The following is a 19,996-nucleotide window of genomic DNA, read 5'->3' on the forward strand; positions in this document are numbered from 1 at the left end:
TAAAAGGAATGCATAGCAATCAAGTATAAATTAACTAGACATTTTCTTTTTAGTTTAAAGAATTGTTTAAATTAATAATGTTGTCTAAATTATAGAACAGTCTCCTCAGTGAGATAGCATACTGTATTAATGTGGAGACAAAGGTGATTGTCTGGTACAGAAATCCAGGAGCTCTTGCTGGATTACCAGATATTATGAGTTGAATCATGTCCCCAGAAAGATATGTTGAAGTCCCAACTCCTTGTGCCTGTGAATGTGATCTTGTTCAGAAATAGGATCTTTGCAGATGTAATTCAGTTCAGATGAGGTCATTAGAGTGGGCCCTAATCCAATATGACCGGTTTCCTTGTAGGAAGAGGAAAATGCCACATAAGGACAGAGACACAGCGAGAACACCACGTGACAAAGGAGACAGAGACTGCACTGATAGAGCTGGAAGCCAAGGAACACCCAGGACTGCTGGCCACCACCAGAAGCCGGGAGAGGTAAGGAAGGGTCTACCAGAATCTCAAAGGGAGCATCACCCTGCCCAAACCTTGACTTTGAACTTCCACACCCAAGAACTGTGAGAGAATACATTTCTGTTGTTCGAAGCCAGCTAGCTTGTGGTACTTTGTTCCGACATTCCAGGAAATTAGTAGAACAATACTGTATTAGAACAATGGCAGGAAATAAGAAGTCAAGCTGGGTTGGAAAAAAACACAAAATTTGTCTCAGAAAACTTGGATTTGGTTCTTGGTTCCACCATAACCCTGCTACATGGATATTATGGTTATTATTATATGCTAACAAAACTATTTTTACCTGAAATACAAAATGATTATTTTAATCCTTAAACAAATTATTAAAGTCTATAATTCTGTGCAAGTGATCCAAGAATCAAGAGTTGGACTAACCCTACTATCCCAGACTGCTAAGATTACTCTGATATGTCCTACCAAACAACAGGATGCATCACTTTGATGCTTTATAAATAATTTTGTTTCTTGATTTCACAGATTTTTTTAAATTTCTGCTTTGTAAAATTTTAAAACAGTGGTGAGAAAGTAGGTAGAGTGTTAATAACTGTAATGAAGAGAAGCTAGAATGACACTCCGCATGTATGTATGTCTTATTGTTGTTGCAAATCTCACTTGAGATGGTGAAATTGGCTTTGTAGACCCCCTGCTATGGACTGAACTGTGTCCGCCTAAAATTCATACGTTGAAACCTTAACCACTCATGTGACTGTATTGGAGATAGGGCCTTTAAGGAGGTAATTAAGGTTCAATGAAATCATAAGGGTGCAAACTTGATCCCACAGGACTAGTGTCATTATAAAAGATATGTTTCTCTCTGCCTCTCTCCCTCTCTCCCTCCCTCCCCCCAACCATCTCTGTCTCTCTGTCTCTTTCTCTCTTGCCACCATGTGAGGGCAGAGAAACACAACCATCTGCAAGCCAAAAAGAAAATGTTACCAGAAACTGAAGTCTGCTAGAACCTTGATCTTGGACTCTACGGTCTCCAGAACCATGAGAAAATACATTTCTTTTTTTTTTTCCAGCCACCCAGTCTGTGTTATTTTGTTATGGCAGCCTGAGCAGACGAAAACAACAATTAAACATCTGGCAGGGTAAAAGAAGGTCTGTATAATCTGAACAGTTAGAGAAAACCTATTCTAAGACAAAACTACTATGTCGAAAATACATTGTATATGAGTCCTTTCGTTTTCTTTTTAACACATTGAGGAATCATTTGGGGAAGTCTCTGAAAAACACAGTTTCCAGGGCCACTGGGGGCCACAGCCTCAGGGATTTTAATTCGGTAGGTCTAGAGCAGGGTCTGGGTTTTGGTGCTCTAATTTTTACATTCCCCAGATGATTGTGATGCGTCTCCAGGTTTAGAAACCGCTGTGCCAGGGAAACACATCAGAAAGAATAGAGTTAATAAATGAAATCCCCTTCTCTCATGTTTTCTTCTCCTCTCCTCAAACCTACCTATCCTTCACCCACCTTTTTCTTACCAGTAAAATGACTTTCAATTAATCAGAGTGTTGAATTGAAATCAGTGTGTAGAACTTTTCTGATAAAGAACAAGAACCTGCCACTCTCTGGTCCAACAATTAGACGGTCTGCACAAAAGCAGAACACAAACCTGAGGAAGCCACTGAATTGGCTCTGTCTGCTCAAGAGGTCTGTCACAGACCTCTAGACACTTGTATTCAAAATGGCCTTCTGGGTTCTTCTATTTACTTTCTTTTTATTTTTGCATTTTTTGATCTCCCAGCCTAGAAACAAGTGAAATTCCAACATTCCTTTTCCCTCCTGCCCCTCCTCTCTAGTTCGTCACCAAATCCTGTTGATTTTGCCTTTTTAGGTCTGTCTCAAATACTTCCCTATTTCTATAGTATCCATAACCTCTGTCTTATTTCTGCTTCATATAACTTCACACATAATTATTGCAATAGCTCTGGTTTTCCTTGCTTGCTGTCTTGACCTGCTGTGATCCAATCCAGATTAAGATCCTTCATACTCCTTATGGTGACTGGCAGGGTTCCTCTTCCTTTCAAGGATAATTTCCAAAACATTACCCCAGCCCTGACCCCTAAACACACACCCCAAGGTCAGTCACACTGAACTATTTTATGCGCTGAACACTTTATCTTATGATTCAAATGAATTTCACACATTAGCTAGCATAAATTGCCCCTCTACTCAGAATAGGACTTTCCCAAAATTTGTCCAGTCGTACTCATCATTCCTTCCAGACCATCCTAAATCCTGCCTCCTCCATGAAATGCTATAGATCTTCACCTGTAGGGATAATAGGAAAAAATGTGAATAACTCAAATCTCTGAATAGGCCTGTTTGGGTAAGAAGAGAATATGGGGTGGTGAAAACCAAGCCTCAACATTGTACCTCTAGAGCCTAGGATGTAAAGCCGAGTCTGCTGAAGCTATGATGAAAAGAGAATCCAGTGCCTGGAGGGAGTCAGCTCTGCATCCCATACTGCCCAACAGCTCCCCAACAGTGCTGGGGGAGGCACAGTCTTTCCTTCACTGTGCAGCATGGCCGTGGAGAACAAGACAGCGGTGAGAAGAAGGCTTGAACCACCTCCCACATGGAGGACCATTTAAGCTATAACATTAGGGACCCTTACTCAAAATGTAAGAAGAAAGGAAGGAGTTGGAAATCCACTGAGGGAAAGGTAAAATATCAGAATATTTCACCATTGGTGCTGCCATTATGATGTCTGAAGTTCCTAGGGCTGAAATTTTAAGAGAGACTCTTGTGAGAAACTCAATCTACTTTCCTTCCAAGGACTTGCTTTGGAAAGTATTTGTTAATAATAATTTCCAGAGCCTTATGTAATTAACTTTAATTTAAAACCTTTTTTAGGGGTGCCTGGGTGGCTCGGTTGCTTAAGTGTCTGCCTTTGGCTCAGGTCATGATCTCGGGGTCCTGGGATCAAGCCTGGCATCGGGCTCCCTGCTCAGCAGGAAGTCTGCTTCTCCCTCTCCCACTCCCTCTGCCTCTGCCCCCACTTATGCTCTCTCTCTCTCAAATAAATAAATAAAATCTTTAAAAAAAATAAAAACATTTTTTAATACCAACACTTTCTGAAAGGATTGTGGCTAATTCTCTCTGTATAGACACATGGAATTCCCATGTTGACCCAGTTACCTGTGTATTCAAGAATTTGCTGGAACTAAAGTAGGTTTGGGGCTCCCAGACATGCACTCTTTGCACCGCAGATTCAAAGAAAAGCAATTGTGTCTCCATGATGCTCTTTCTTTCAGTTTCAGTATATTCAATACAACTCACTCTTTTTCTGTCTCCCAGCACACCAGGCTTTGTATCAATCTTTAAGGAGGATGCTAATGACGAAAGTACCAACTTTGAAGTCAGGAGACCTGGGATCTAATGCAGACCCTGCCTCTGACCAGACATGTGACTTTGGAAAAGGCCATACCTATCTTTCTTTTCACAGCTTATATCCTTATCTGTACCAAAAAAAAAAAAAAAGTATACTATATATTAATGTCTAAGGTGTCAGATTTCTCTAAAATTCTTGGGGATCTGATAAACAATTTTATATTGAATATATCTACATTGAAAGTACACCTCCATGTATTGACGATGGCCTTAAATAATTTATCTGCTGACTTCTCTAGGCCTCACTCCTGGTGCCAGCCAGGTTTTAAACCTCAGTGTTGCCATTCTCTGGCTACAAAGATTTGGGAATGTTGCCTAACTTCTTTGAACCAATCTACCAATCTAAAAGATGAGGATAATAATAGCCCTCTCCGCAAATGTTGTTGCAAAGATTAAATGAGTTAATACACATAATATGTTTAGAGCAGCACTGCACATAGGAAGAACTCCATAAATGTCAGCTATTATTACCATCCTTATTGTCATGATAAAGTAAGAACAGCAACCTGCTTTGACTTCTCCCCTGATTCGTGAGGGTCAATTAAGATAATATATGCTGAAGTGATTTGTAAATGTAAAAGTGCTATTTAAAGTTAGGGAATTATACAAATGTTCAGCCCCTGGTGACAAGACTAGGGAAAAAAGTATTACATATCCATATAATGCAAAACAACTCAGTAATTGGAAAGAAGGAACTACTGGTACTTGCTACATACAGATGAACCCAAAGACATTGTGCTAAGTAAAAGAAGCCAGACGCATAATATTGCATATTTATATGCACTGATATGCAAATTTATAAAGACAGAAAGCAGATCAGTGGCTGCCTAGGACAGGCGGTGGGAGCAGGGACATTGACTGTAAACAGGCATGAGGGAAATTTTTAGGGTAATGGAGATGTTCTCCTGCTGGACTGATGATGGCTGCACAACTCTGCACATTTAACAAACCCATGAATTGTATACTCACGATGGGCAAATGTTAGGTTATGTAAGTTATACCTCAATAAAGCTTTACAAATAAGTCAATAAATATATATAAAGTTAAGGTATTATCATCACCTAATATGTTATATTGTAAACCCTGTTTCTTTGTTAAAAATGATGTGGAATTGTTGGGTTTTGCAGAGACAGTGAGAGTGTTTTGAGAGTCGTAAATCTCTATGCAAAGTAATATGACTAATAATAATAAATAATAATAAACATATCTTAAGGCACTCTGTGATCGGTCCACCCAACACGCCCCATACACACACATCCGCACTGCCGTATTCTGCCACAGAAATCCCCTGCTTTGGTGAGTCTGAGTCCTACAGCCAACTGAGTCCCACAAGCAAGGCCCATAATCTCTCCTTTTCCTCAGCACTCCACCAGCACGTCCCTGGAACACACTGCAAGATCTTTAGAGCCAGTCCTGAGTCTAAATCTCAACTCAGCTACATCTATATTCTTAGGCAAAGTATTTACCCCTGAGTTCCTCCTTTTCCCTGAGGGCAAGAAGACAGGCACTGAGACAGAAAGATTAGCCATACACAGAGAGAGCCTAGTCATACCCTGCATGTCTTTCCAAATTCAGCTTAGCCCCAATTCCTTCACAGAGGCTTCTCTGCTTCTTCAGCTCTTTCATGTAGTAATTCATGTAAGTGCCTTCCCCTACCTTGACTTTGGAGTTTCTTGAGGGAGGAACCAGATGTATGTCTTTCAAATGTCCTGGCTGGGGGTGTTTAAGAAATATTTATTGAAAATGTGTTAACTCTTTCTACTCTTCACTGAGTGAGCTGCTTCTCATGATCACTTTCAGTAAAGAAGTATGTTGATCATGAGCCACTGCCAATACTACCAGAGCCTGAGGTTTAGTTCCATGATAGGGTTCTCCTAATCCACCTACTCTGCCTTACTCATTTCCTTATGGAAATAAGGCACGGAGAAATAGCCAGTGGATGCTCAGAAATAGCCAGTGGATGCCCAGAGAATAAAGCTTTTTCTTAGTGCACGGACAACTATGCCTGTAAAGTTTGGATCCTGATGACATATCATCATCAATTAAGTTAGTCAGCCTAGATTCATTATTTTGTTCCTTATATCCTGAGGTTGGTGAACACCATCAGCCAATAGAATCAATGATTTTTTTCTTTTCAAATTTTTATTTAAATTCCAGTTAGTTAACGTACAGTGCAATACTAGTTTCAGGAGTAGAATTCAGTGATTGATCACTTACATAAGACACCCAGTGCTCATCCTAACAAGCGCCCTCCTTTTTTTTTTTTTATAGTTTTCTTTTGAAGATTCTATTTATTTGAGGGAGAGAGAGAGAGCACGAGCAAGGGGAAGGGCAGAGGGAGAGCCAGAGCAGACTCACTGCTGAGCAGGGAGCCTGACGTGGGGCTTGATCCTAGGACCCTGGAATCATGATCTGAGCTGAAGGCAGACGCTTAACTGACTGAGCCACCCAGGCGCCCCACAAGTGCCCTCCTTAATACCCATCACCCAACTACCCCATCCCCCACTCACCTCCTTCCATCTACCCTCAGTCTGTTCTCTGTCTTTAAGGGTCTCTCACGGTTTGTTTCCCTCTCTTTTTTCTTTTTTTCCCCCTTCCTATATGTTCATCTGTTTTGTTTCTTAAATTTCACATATGTGTGAAATCATATGGTATTTGTCTTTCTCTGACTTATTTCATTTAGCATAATACTCTCTAGCTCCAACCACATAGTTGCAAATGGCAAGATTTCATTCTTTTTTATGGCTGAGTAATATTCAATTATATATACATCTCACATCTTCTTTATCCATTTATCAGTCAATGGACACTTGGGCTCTTTCCATAGTTTAATAATGACAAATAAATATTTTAAAGACAAAATGCCTTCATTCAAAAGCATCGCTGGAGACTTGTCAATTGATAATTTGTTTGCCATATTTTGTCACTACCAGGCCCATCTCTACAGAGCCCCTCCTGGAATCTCTCCTTGGAGGAAGCATACTCAGCCATATGACTTACTTTAGCAAATGGAATATGAATAGAAGTGATTTATCCTATAATTGAGTAAAAGCTTTAGGAGCCATTGTGATTTTTTTTTTAATTTTTTTTTTAAGACTTTATTTATTTGTGAGAGAGACAATGAGAGACAGAGAGCATAAGAGGGAGGAGGGTCAGAGGGAGAAGCAGACTCCCTGCTGAGCAGGGAGCCTGATGTGGGACTCGATCCCGGGACTCCAGGATCATGACCTGAGCCGAAGGCAGTCGCTTAACCAACTGAGCCACCCAGGCGCCCGGAGCCATTGTGATATTATACTATTACTCTTCCCTCTAAAAACTGGTCTAACCCCGGGGCGCCTGGGTGGCTCAGTCGTTAAGCGTCTGCCTTCGGCTCAGGTCATGATCCCAGAGTCCTGGGATCGAGTCCCGCATCGGGCTCTCTGCTCCACGGGAAGCCTGCTTCTCCCTCTCCCACTCCCCTTGCTTGTGTTCCCTCTCTCTCACTGTGTCTCTGTCAAATAAATAAAATCTTAAAAAAAAAAAAAAAAACTGGTCTAACCCCATCAGCCTAGGTCCCCTAATGAACCCATGGAGTGGACCTATAGCCAATTCACAGCTAATATTTACCGTAGGCAAGATATATACCAAAGATATATATCTTTGGGGTTTATGCTTTGATCCCATAGCATAACTTACTGACCACTGATTAGTGCAAAAAGCTACCTACAGACATTTCATCCTTTCCCTCTCGCCTTTATCACACCATGAACACAGAATGCAATTTGAAGTTCATTCTTCCAAAGCAACAGTAAAGGGTCACCTGGGTGGCTTAGTTGGTTAAACATCTGACTCTTGATTTCAGCAGGTCATGATCTCAGGGTTGTGAGATGAAATCCAGCATCTGCTTAAGATTCTCTCTCTCTCCCTCTGCCCTCCCTCACACCCCCACCCACCCACACTCTCTCACTCTCTCTCAAAAAAAAAAAAAAGGCAACAGTAAAAGAGATAAGTATATCATAGGGTTGTTGGGATTGTTTGGTGGGATACCATATGGAGAGAACCTAGGACAGTGTAAACTCAGTAAGCATGAGCTCCTCCCCACCATAACTCCTTCCTTTTCCATTTTATTTCCACTTCCACAGTGGAGGTAGGAAACTCCAGGCAAATGTCTATTAGTCTTGACTTTTCTCTATAATGGTGACATGAAAAAGTCATACATAGTCCCTACCTGAAGAATATTCTAGTCTAATTCATATGAGGAAAATGCAGCATGTGTATGCTTGCTTCTTCATATATTTAAGTAAGTTTCCAGCATCCTAGCAGAAAGCTAACAAATAGGACTAGGATGTGTTTGGGGGATGGACACAAGCTACTGTTCATCATTTTTCCCACTCCCCACCACTACCAACCACCCCTTCTCCTTTACACACACAACCACCACCCGTACCTCCAGCTGGTTTTCCCTGATCCTCAAGGCTGGATCAGAGTGCCCTCCTTTGTGCTTCCACAGAACATTGTACTTCCCCCTTCTCCCAACTGTTATTTAGGATTGGCTTTGTTAGTTTGTGAATCGGTCTTCCCTCTATATTCTATAGTGCATCAAAGAAGAAACTGTGTCTTCTTTATTGTATTCCTAGAAGCTGGCTCATGCCTGGTAAAGGGCAGGTGTTTACCAGCATTTTTGAATGAGTGAATGAATTTGATCAGTTCATTCCTTCATAACGACTTTTGAATTCTCACCACAGTTGATAAATTTGTTACGCCATGTACCCAAGGCTCCATTCAATATCTTTATAGATATTTTTTGTTACATGACAAGGAATTCTCCATTATGAAATCAGCACATAATTTACATATACCTACCATCTTAAAGTACTCATAGAGCCCCATGGAAAATCAAATGGGCAAGCCACAAATTGAATTATCAGCTGCTATTAAGCAGATGTTGTATTTCATTAAAACTGATAAAGTACATCCTAGAAATTAATTAATAGCTTGAGAATAACCATGAATCTCATGAAGCTAAAATCTACCTCTAAAGCCAAGGTATGCTGAGGTATGTTCAGGAGAGTTTCCAAATGTATAATGTATGTTTCCATAGTTGCTAACACTGTAATAATCAAAGAATTAGTAAACTAATTCTTTAAAAAAATTTAAAAAAAAAAGACAAAAATGAACTCAAATTTTATTCATCTGTTGGAAGGATTCCAGAGTTGCCAGAACAGAACCCTATCCTCATTTACTCCTGGGGTATCTAAAAAAAAATTTAATCCTATGAGGTTCTTTTCTAAAATGAGGAAAGGTTCTTGTTCTGTATGTTTTTACATAACAGCTCTAACATCAAACACATTTCAAACCGATGTCTTGGAAGTACTATCTTTCTTTGGTAGGAAAATATCCTTCCATCCCATCCTCCTGTTTGGCTTTAGTGTACTAAAGGATTTTTCTCTTAGGATTAACAGAAGCAAATCACAATTCATGACTAGAGTTTACCAACCTTCCTTTCTCTTTTCAGTGAAATTCCCCTTCACACCACCACCCAGCCACTGCTGATCCTGAAAAGCACTTCAGAAGGCAAGAAAAAGGGCATGCATGCTTGCTTTCTGAATTGAAGAAGGATTTCATTTGTTTTAGAGAAGCCAAGCTACCAAAAAATTAAATCAAATCAAATAAAGCCTTCTCAATTCAGCCATAAAACCACACACTAGAAAGGCAAGTGTGAGGCAGGCATTTTGGGGAAATATATGGGTTGTCTACAGAGGTTCCCAAGTCCTTTCAACTTGTATCAGGCTGTCTACAGATCATATAGTCTGCATAAGATTTGCTATTCTATTTTATAACTCCCCATCTCTCCTCTCCCATCTGCCAGGGTTGTAGTTCAAATAATCTGATTTTTTTTTTTCCTCCCAAAATATCAGGGAATCAATCTATATGAAGCTCCAAGGTTTCAGAGCCACCCAAGTTCCCTCTGGGAAGTAACCAACCAGCCCTCAGGAAGCTTCCTTCAACAGTGCCAGGATTCTATAAAGTCCCTCCCAAGTTTACTCCTCTGGCCTTGAAGCAGGTGGATACCTCTGGAACACTGGGAAGAGCACAAGAGACCTTGCCAACCTGAAATATCACCTCCAACATTTCCCCTTCCCCTTTTAACCTCTGCTTTCCCTACCTCTCTGCCCCCTTCCACTTTTCCCCACCCCAGTGTTCCTCTACTTCTTCCTCATCCTCTTCTTCCCATCCCTCTCCTTAAAGCACCCTGTGGATGCTGACTGTAATTTTCCCCTCAAGGAAAGATGAGTAATTCACTTCCATAGGGTTTGCCTGGAGGAGTCAACGACTGTATTCCCTCTCTCCCCAACCAAGGCTGGCCACAGAAAAAGTATGGGATTTGCCCTTCCTTGCACCACCTGGACCCTTCTCCTCCTGGGCAGCCCCCAACAAAGGGCTCTGGATGTGGGACGCTTGTCCACACCACCAAATCCGTAAGCCAGGCTTATAGCATGGACAGCGCTGCCCTCTAGTGTTTGCAACTGGGAGCCCTGAGGGCGCCACCAGCTCCAGAATTTTTCTTTTACAGCCTAAGCAAGACCTGAAGCACCTCGGAGCTCCGACCCCCAAGTTCTCCTCCACGGCCACCGCCCGCACTGCACCCCGGCTCCCACCCCCTTCGCCGTTCATTGGTGTCCTGGGCGTCTGCAACCTGCCGGGTGATTTAGTAGACTGGCCCCTGCTCCTGTTCTTGTTCCTGCTCCCGCTCCTGCTCCGCCTCCTCCCCTCTCTCGCTCTCGCCTCCTCTTCCAGTCGGGGCGCCCAGACTTCGCAAAGCGCCTCGCCTGCCGCCCGCCGCGCCACGGGGCTGCTCAGCGCGCCGCGCTCCCGGCTCCTTCTCGCCGCAGCCTGGGGGCCCGGGCGCGGGCAAAGGACGCCCGAGGGGCCAGCGCCCCGAGCCCAGCGTGCCCTAGAGCCCGATGTGGAAACAAGCTGTGCTTTGACAGAGCTCAGGAGAGAACCGAGCGTGTTCGGAGTGAGACTTCGGGAGCCAGCGGGACGCCCCAGGTCACCCAGTGCGACGCGGCTGCACGCACCGCCCACAAGGTGAGGGGCGCCCGCTGCCGGGGACGACCTCGGCTTCCCTGCTCACCCCCTCCTCGGGCCAGGGGCTCAAGCACTGGTGTAGGGACTTTTGCCCCCTCTGGGGCGCGAAGGCGGTGGGGGTTGGGGCACGGGGAGGGAGACTCCGGGGGTCGCCTGGGCACTGTGCCTCCCCGTGGACCTCCTAGTAAGGAACGCATTTCTCGGTCAGACCACCCTCAGATGTGTGAAGCTGAGTGTCGACATTGTGTATAACTGTGGTTTAAGAATTTTATCCTGCTTCCTTGCAAAAGGATTTGAGGCGGCTTAAAGATGACATGAATGTGGGAGGGGTGCTAGGAGGAAAAAACTTGAGTGGAAATCACGCGGAGAAGGGTGTGCGGCGAGGACCGCTGGGGGACGAGGTGATTTCAAAGCAACGCTGATTGAAAAACCTTTGATTAGAAAGGACGGTGCGGTTGCTCCAGCCCTCAGAAAATAATGATGTGCTTAGTCCCGATAAAGAAAATCCCCAGGTGGGCAGGTGATGGGGTTGCCTCATTTCCTTAAATTACAAAATAAACCCTGAAAGTGAGAGTTGAGACAGGAAGTTTAGTCTTTAGCTATTTCCACCCAATACTGCAAGGTGAGAGACTGGCTCCCTGCATAATGAAGATGAAAGGGCATCCAGGCTAAATGGAAGGGGTTCCTGCTGCTATCACAGGATGATACATCGTTTTGCATAGTTAAAATATACATACTTTTGTATTTTTTATTTTGGGGGGCTGTGTCCCATTTTGGATTCAACTCAACCCTGCTTGTCCTTGAGTTAGAAGGATGAGACAGAGGGTGTCAGCCTCCCCGGATGCTTCTTCCTAACCTTCCTCACTGTCCTTCCCTGCCTCCTGCATCGAATATCTCTGAGTCCAGGAGGGTAACAGATGGTCAAATAAGTTGGGGGAGGGGTGTTTTTCCCAAAAGTGGGGTTCTCCCACCATTCTTCTTTTACCCCTTGCTCCAACAGCTTCTGCTCCTTTTCTGAACTCGACATTACTCCGGGTCACATTTTTCTCTGGTTACACATTTGGACATAATGTGCCTGACCTTAAACACCCAGGATGGACCTGTGAATCTGAGGCTTCCCTGACTTAACCATTTATGGAGCAGGAAGCAGGGGCCTGGGTCTGGTTGCCTGTGCATCCTCTTCCATGGGGAGTATATTGGAAATACCTTTGAAATATATATTTGAAACACAGAAAATTATGAGCCAGCCTTTCTGCACTAGCTGGTGCACATGTACTCCTGCTGAGTTAAATGAGATGACCCTGTCTTCAACAAATAAATGAGCAGAGGCTTTTGAGGCCCACTAAACAAGTGCAGAAAATATGCCTGCCTGCCTTTCTCCTCCCTTCAGAACTTTAGCCCCTAGACCATAGAACTGTGAAAATGAAGCAAGCCTCCCGAGTGGGACTCAGTTCAATTTCTGCACCATGTTTAAAGCAAAGTGTGTTGCTTATTTCTGAAATTGCATAGCACCTCCACAATGAACCATTTTGCTGCCTAGAGGTGGGAGAAGTACTTCTGCCCAGATATTTTATCACTAGAGAGCTATACAGAGAAACTCATTCAAATCCTGACTCATCATTGTTGATAAAACTTAACTATTATGTCATCATCACCTCATATGGGCTTTTGAAACCCAGGGACAGCTACAGATCTCTGTATAAATTGAGACTTGTAATGACAGAGCCGGAAAGGAGCTCGATAAATAATGTAGCCAAAACTCTGGTTCTCAGGGTCTTGGTAAATGCATGCTTAAATATTCCTTTAGGTGGTAATTGTTCCTTTCAAAAGGATTTCCAGGGATGAAGACTTCACAGATTATTTTTATATTAAAAAGTATTCAAATTGGCCATTTATATCTACCACCTGGCAAATTTAAAAATTCCACAGGAATCAACATCACCAACAGTAAACTCAAGTTTTCATTTTCTCTTCTGCCCATGGTGACTTGACTTTGGGGCATATTCCTAGGCCAGGTGTTTCTGGGTATCCTCCAGGACACACCATTCCCTTGGGCACATGTTGACGCATAAATCACAACCTCCCTTGATACTCACCCTGATGTCACATTCATTAGCCATTTTGGTACCTATTAAAACATTTGCTCCCCATTTCTTCTTACAGATGCCTGGTCAGCATCAATTATGTAAATAAATTTCTTTTCTTTTGAGGTAAATAACCAAGTCAGGATTTCTCAGAGAGAGTATTTAGGAAGAAACAAAATCTAGGACACACTGCTAGTTCAGGTGACACAGCAATGTTCCTATTTCCTGCTGTTTGATGAAATTATTATTGGAGAGCAAAGTGAGATTATCACCAGCAGCACCTTGCCCCAACCGGCTGAAGCTCCTTTCTATCAACATATTACACCACCACCACCACCACCACCAAGATTCCAAGGCTTCAAATCAAAAATATATCCCTTTACAGAAAACCTTAGGCCCTGACCATTGGGTTATCTTCTCATTGCTCAAACATCTGATTCCCCAAGCCTTGCCTTTATGCACATGCCTTTTTTTTTTTCATGTGTCTGTGGTCCTTAGAATTTTATTTCTGTGCTACCCTTTAAAAGTAAAAGATCGAAAGCTAACATTTTAATAGGGGGAGGCCTTTCCTCCATTTCTGTAGGCTTATTTACATGAGAAAATAAGCTCGAAGGTGCTCAAGGGATGAATTTCAACCGAATGGCGGTTTGTCGTTCATACCATATGCTGTCAGGGCCATCTCAGGGTATCTCCTGCTGTACACTCCTTTTTTCTCCACCTCCCACATTTTTCTACATATGAAATTATATGAACATTAACTTCAGGAAAACACTGAAGATAAATATGCTTTATGAGCAAGGAGGGAGCAGATGGGTGGACAAGGAAGGAGAAAAGGGGAGCAGATGGGTGAACAGGGGAGAGAAAGGGGGAAATGGAGCAGCAGCTCTTTGGAGTGGCTAACTACTCCCTTGTTTCCTCCTCCCTGAGTCGTTGTGTGGCCCCTACAGCTTGGGGCCCAGGTGAGTGAATTTACCAAAGTCTATCTTCCTGGGAATGAAAGGGCTTTCATCAGTATCCCATCTACTTTTCATAATTTAGTATCCCTCGCCACATTTTGTGGATTAAGAAATTAAGGACCAGAATTTATAAAGAATTTAGAATTTAGAAGATCAGAATTTATAAGGATCAGAATTTATAAAGTCAATTTGGCATACTCCTAGATCACAACAAACTGGTAAAATCCATGAGGATTCTATTTCTAATACAGTTTGATTCTAGTCTTGTTTTTCATTCTTAGTGTTCTCTCTCTCTCTCTCCTTTTTGTCTTGCCCACTATGGATTACCTGATTCACTATGGATTACCTGATTCTCTATGGTCCTTATTCTAATAGATTTCAATGCTTTTATTTCATGGTTTTATTCTCCTAAAGCATGCCAAATGAAAAATAACATAGCCAGCAGAAAACTTGTAATAGGTTCATTGTTAGAGCTGTCTCCTGTTGGTCAGTTCTCAATACATGTAGTTGTAGGATTAGGAAGACAAAATCCTTTAGAAAAAGCTGTAAAACCTAATTCTTCTACATCTGGATCATTTTAAACTGCAAGTTGTAAGAGGAATGAGCATCTCAAGATTCTAGTCTTAAGACTAGACAGGCCAGATGGAAGGTCTTTATGAAATCTGGCATGAGAAGGAAAGCATTTTTATAGCAAGAAGATAATATTTTGAAAAACAGCAACCAATAGAAGCAGCAGCTTGCAGTTCTAAAACTCTCAGATTCTTCTAATGACCCCATCTACCTACAGTGACCAAATAAAGTAAAACCAGACCTCATGAAATGTCTTTCCTTAGCTGCAGCTGTTCTTTATCCCTTTATCAGATAATGGGTATGTGGTGATATTTCCAAGGGATTTGGGAACGTTCTGACTCAAACATTAAAGTATGAGTTTTGTTGGGACAGCTTGCCCAAGAAAGTTGCATTTGTGTCAAGATTTGTATTCTTGGGAATTGAAGACAAGTCACTGTCTTTGGGGGATAAACTCCACCAAATGGATAATGAGATTTATGGGCAATACCACTCAAAAAGTGACTTCAGCTACAATACCCTAATAATGTCCAGAGTTATCATAGGTCTATTCATTTGCACTGGTGGGAGGGGAAAAGGAGGAAGGAACTGAGTGTCTGCTATGCTTCAGGAACTGTGCCAAGAACTGCACGTACATTCTTATATTTAATCCTCACAAAAGCACTGTAGGGTAAGTGTTATCAGCCCCACAATTATCACCCCACTTTCATTCATGAAACCATGCCCTGCTGTCTCTTTCAGGGAGAGACAAAAAATTCAGATTGAGTGAAGTGAACATACACGAAGAGAATACCTAGAGAGAAGGTTTGAGAAGTGTGCTGGTCATTGAGGGGATCCTATGAATTTGGACTTTACGTTTTAGGTAAAGGAATTATTACATGATTTTCAAATGTATTGATTAAGAATAATGTTCATACAGGGAGGCATACAAATCATAATTGTTAAGCTCAGCAACTTTTCTCAAAGTGAACATACCCATGTCACTAACCACCACCACGATAAGAAATGGAACATCGCCACCACCCAAGTTTCCTTCGTGTCCCCACCCAGTCATGACTTCACCCTCCCTAAATGTACCGACCTGCATTCCAACATCACAGATTATCTTGAGTTTATAGCTGTATAAATTGTGTAGAATGATATCTTTTATGATCTGCTTCAGTGTTATATTCATGAGATTCATTCATGTGGATGGTTATGCTAGTACTCTGTTCACTCATTGCTGTTGTTATACAGCACTGTGTTGTAGGAATATGCCACCAGTTAATGATCCATTCTCCCGTGGATGGGCATTTGGGTTGTTGCCAGTTTTTTGCTATGATAATGCTTTATTGTGGTATTTTAAACTGTTGACCAAAATAATTAGTTTGGTGTTATCGAGACCTCACTCACTGCACTATGGAGTGGAAGAGAGTAAGTGTGGAGGAGGCAGTTATTGTGACAGCCCAAGCCAAGGCTGTAGCAGTAGACACGGAGAGAGCAAAACAAGAACATGATGAGTTAAAGCTACAGTGGAAAAAGGAAATGATAACGTGTGGATATTAAATAGAAACAAATCTGTGTTTGAAAGAAGCACTTTGTTTCTCCCCTGGCTCCCACCATGCCCTTTCCTCCTGCAAAAGCACCCCTCACACCCCAAATTGTAATGGTTAGTTGCTTAAAAAGAAACATGAACTACGTCACATTTCCTGAACTGTTGACCTATGAATCATTTGCTTTTCCCTTCAATTTTGTTTCACAATTACCAAAAAAGAAGGAGATGATAATGAATCAGCTAAAACTTTGTCTTACCTTTTAGAGTACAGAAGTCAGGGCAAGAGAATGGAAATAAGTGAAATAGAATGTAGACAGCCTAGTCTCGTTCTGGTTGGTTCGAGAGGACAGATCTAGTTAACAAAATGTGCAGAGAAGCAGATTCCAGCACCTGATAGAAGAGCTATCTAACACTATCTGAAACACAGACTGTCTGTGAGGTGTGCACTCTGCAACACTGGGAAGTACAGCATGCTTGGGGACATGTCACAGGTTGGGTTCTCCATGCTCTAAGAGAAACATAGTCTAAGATGAGGTTTATTGTGCATGATGTTGATTAGGGAATGCCCTTGGGAACCACACTGAAGGAAGAGAAGGAAACAGGATTGGACTGAGGGAGAAACTGAGCTGCTTGTTGGTTGAGTAGACCCAACCACAGCCTCAGCCAACCACATGGGGAGTCTGAGCAAAAATGATCCATCAAAGTTGTCCCAAGCTAGGCGAAAAGGGTCAGACTTTCCAGCCCCTTCCTGAATCAGGTGCTGAGTGTGAGCTGCCCCAAAAAGAGCACCATGTTAGGAGAGACAGCTCTCCACAGCCAAGGACATCCCTGAAGGGGCTGACAGCTGGAGGCTGTCCTGACCCAATCTCAGCAGCTGGCTCCAAGCTCTGTCTTTTGAAAGGGATCGGGGCAGTATGTCTCTGTGTCAATCTCAGGACATTTTTTGGTAAGATTTTATTTATTTTTTTGACAGAGAGAGACATAGCGAGAGCAGGAACACAAGCAGGGGGAGTGGGAGAGGGAGAAGCAGGCTTCCCGCAGAGCAGGGAGCCCGATGTGGGGCTCGATCCCAGGACCCCGGGATCACGACCTGAGCCAAAGGCAGACGCTTAACGACTGAGCCACCCAGGCGACCCGGGTGTGTGTTTTTTGTTTTGTGTTTTTTTTTAATATTTTATTTACTTATTTGACAGAGTAGACACAGCCAGAGAGGGAACACTAAGCAGGGGGAGAGGGAGAAGCAGGCTTCCCGCTGCGCAGGGAGCCCGATGCGGGACTCCATCCCAGGACCCCGGGATCATGACCTGAGCCGAAGGCAGACGCTTAACAACTGAGCCACCCAGGCGCCCCTCAGGACATTTTTTTATTCAGACTTCAACTACAGGGGATTAAACTAGATAACCTTCCAGGTGCCCCCCTGAGATCTGCATGTACTTATTTCATTAGACTTTCCAGGTTCCTTTTGGCTTTGAGATTTGCATTTACTTATTTCACATATCCAGGTTTCTAAGCCACTGCAGAGTTTACAAACCATTGTAAATAATTTGCCAAGTCACCTTTAATCTCTCCTCCCTCCCATTTCAGCAAGTAAATCTATCACTTGAACCAGCAAGTGGATGGAAGGCAAGAATTCCCATAAGCATATGAGGTCCCTTGATGCAGAATTTCTCACGAGAAGGTAGAGAGGGTATCCTGCCAACTGTCTTCGGAAGGAGCTTCTTAAATAATCATAAAGGGTCTGTGTGTGTGTGTGTGTGTGTGTGTGTTTAACGCTTGAAACAGACTTTGCCTTTGCCATAACTGCTCCTTTTATGATTGGACCTGCATGACAGCTGAAACATAACAGAAAAACTGCCCATGAGAAACCTCTCCTTAATATCTCTGCCTGTTCAATTAAGGAACGTAGTACCCCACAAAGGGATTGTACGCTGTACACTTTTGACAAGAGGCTGGCTGAAACTTGGCAGCTTAAAGAACCTCTAAGAGCAGATTCTACTGGGGAAACCCCTGCTCTCACATCAGACACAGGAGTTCCTGAGCTGGAGATGCTACCTCTGACCTAATAATTCAGTCCATCTTTGCCTTCAGTGCTGGGGCTGCTGCTCCCAGTTTACCACAATTGTATTTAGTGCACTGCTACCAAGAGCCACTCCACAAAATTGCTATGGCCCACAGAGGGCAATATTACACTGTTTTCTGCATCCATCCCAGCTCCAGTCCTGGGTGCCACTTTGTTTTCTCTCCCACAGTTTGGTCCCCTTTCAGAAATAGTTTTTGTATCTGCAAGAGCATCATTATAAAAGAAACATAACCTTTTAAGAAAATATCACTAGTTTTTTTGGCCTTTGTTGTATTGATATTCTGTAGGAGTTCCTACTCTAATTCTCTAGTTTGCTTCTGTTGATTGCAATCTGATGCTCTCCCTCACTTTGTCCTTATCACCTAAAGTAACTTCTTTGACTACTCGGTGCCTCAACTGTCCCATCTCTACAATGTGAATGACAATTCCTGCCTTAGAGACCTATTGTGAGGAGTAAAGGAAAGTAGTACAACATAGACCATGAAGAAATGATAGGTATTACTACAATTATCATTATTATTCCTGTGCGGGGTGTTGTACAAATAATCCTGACCCAAACTGAGGTAAAGAATGTGGTCCTGGCCTTGGAAAAAATAAAGAGAGAAGGGTCCAGGCCAAGTTCCACTGCCCTGAACCCTGTTGGCAAGAATTTTTTCTCTTTTAATTACTAAATATTGCCTCAGATCAGATATATCCTCAAGCCCCAGAGAATGCCTTTGCCTGCTACTTTCCCCAACCACTGAAACTCCACACCCTGAATCCACTCACAAATCCCTTCTTTATACATGCAGGACAAGAGACTGATCCCAGCATATGACTCTGGAGTTCCCTTTGCAATTGCTCGGCATCTAGAAACTCATGATTTCTGCACTGTCTGTAGGGGTGCCTCTCAAATCTTAGTGTGCAGAAGAATCACCTGGAAAGCATGTTAAACCCCATGTTTGTGGTCCCCACCTACAAAGCTACTAATAAATAGCAGTGTGGGGTGAGGCCAAGAATTTAAATTTCTCACAAAATCCCAGGGGATGGTGATGCTGCTTGTCTGCAGACCACACCTTGGGTAACAGGAGATCTATGGGAGTCAGCAGGACACACAAAACTAAATGTTTTTGTTACAGCCAAAGAAACAGAAAAACATGTAAAGGAACTTACTCTGAAAGAACTACAGACCTGATTAGAGACAAGTAATCTTTAAGCAAGAAAGCATGTAGCTGTCATGTTGCAAGTATTTTATTACCAGAGCCCTCTTTATGGGGAAGGCAAACTGCCTTTAAAAATATGAGCAAGAGGGGCGCCTGGGTGGCTCAGTTGGTTAAGTGACTGCCTTCGGCTCAGGTCATGATCCTGGAGTCCCTGGATCGAGTCCCGCATCGGGCTCCCTGCTCGGCAGGGAGTCTGCTTCTCCCTCTGACCCTCCTCCCTCTCATGCTCTCTGTCTCTCATTCTCTCTGTCTCAAATAAATAAATAAATAAAATCTTTAAAAAATAAATAAATAAAAATATGAGCAAGAATATCACATTGATGAGACAATGACCATCTCAAAGAGTACCAAAGTTTACAAAATTCAATATATAGTCACAATTTTTTAAGAACTGGTAAACTAGTAATCTAGGAATAGAAATAAATTTCTTAGTTAACTAGAAGTAGAAAGGAACAGTTTTTTACATTAAGAACATCTTTCTCAAACAATAGCCAACATCATGCGTATTGGTAAAATACTATACAGATAAGACAAGGATGCCTGCTAATAGCACCATCAATGCAATAGAAAGAAGGAAAAGAAAAGAGA

The 19,996-nt window shown here is 42.6% G+C and overlaps 1 protein-coding gene across 6 annotated transcripts in view; it reads left to right on the plus strand.

The window, feature by feature from the left end:
• Positions 1 to 376: 376 nt before the first annotated feature.
• Positions 377 to 19,996, plus strand: part of HTR1E (5-hydroxytryptamine receptor 1E) — a 100,364-nt gene continuing 80,744 nt past the window's right edge. For 3 of the 6 annotated variants that reach the window (XR_008505349.2, XM_064597838.1, XM_064597840.1), the window contains exons 1-3: positions 377 to 485; positions 1,544 to 1,622; positions 9,812 to 10,985. The gene's annotated coding sequence lies outside the window, so the exon portion shown is untranslated. Of the gene's footprint in view, positions 486 to 1,543; positions 1,623 to 9,753; positions 10,986 to 15,333; positions 15,455 to 19,996 lie in introns of those variants that run through there. The other 3 variants (XR_010413691.1, XM_064597839.1, XM_054505463.2) reach the window with 3 other exon arrangements.

Source organism: Mirounga angustirostris, unplaced genomic scaffold, assembly GCF_029215605.1.
Source record: "Mirounga angustirostris isolate CCGP_5_RB_7025 unplaced genomic scaffold, mMirAng1.0.hap1 SCAF_8, whole genome shotgun sequence".
Lineage (NCBI taxonomy): Eukaryota > Metazoa > Chordata > Mammalia > Carnivora > Phocidae > Mirounga > Mirounga angustirostris.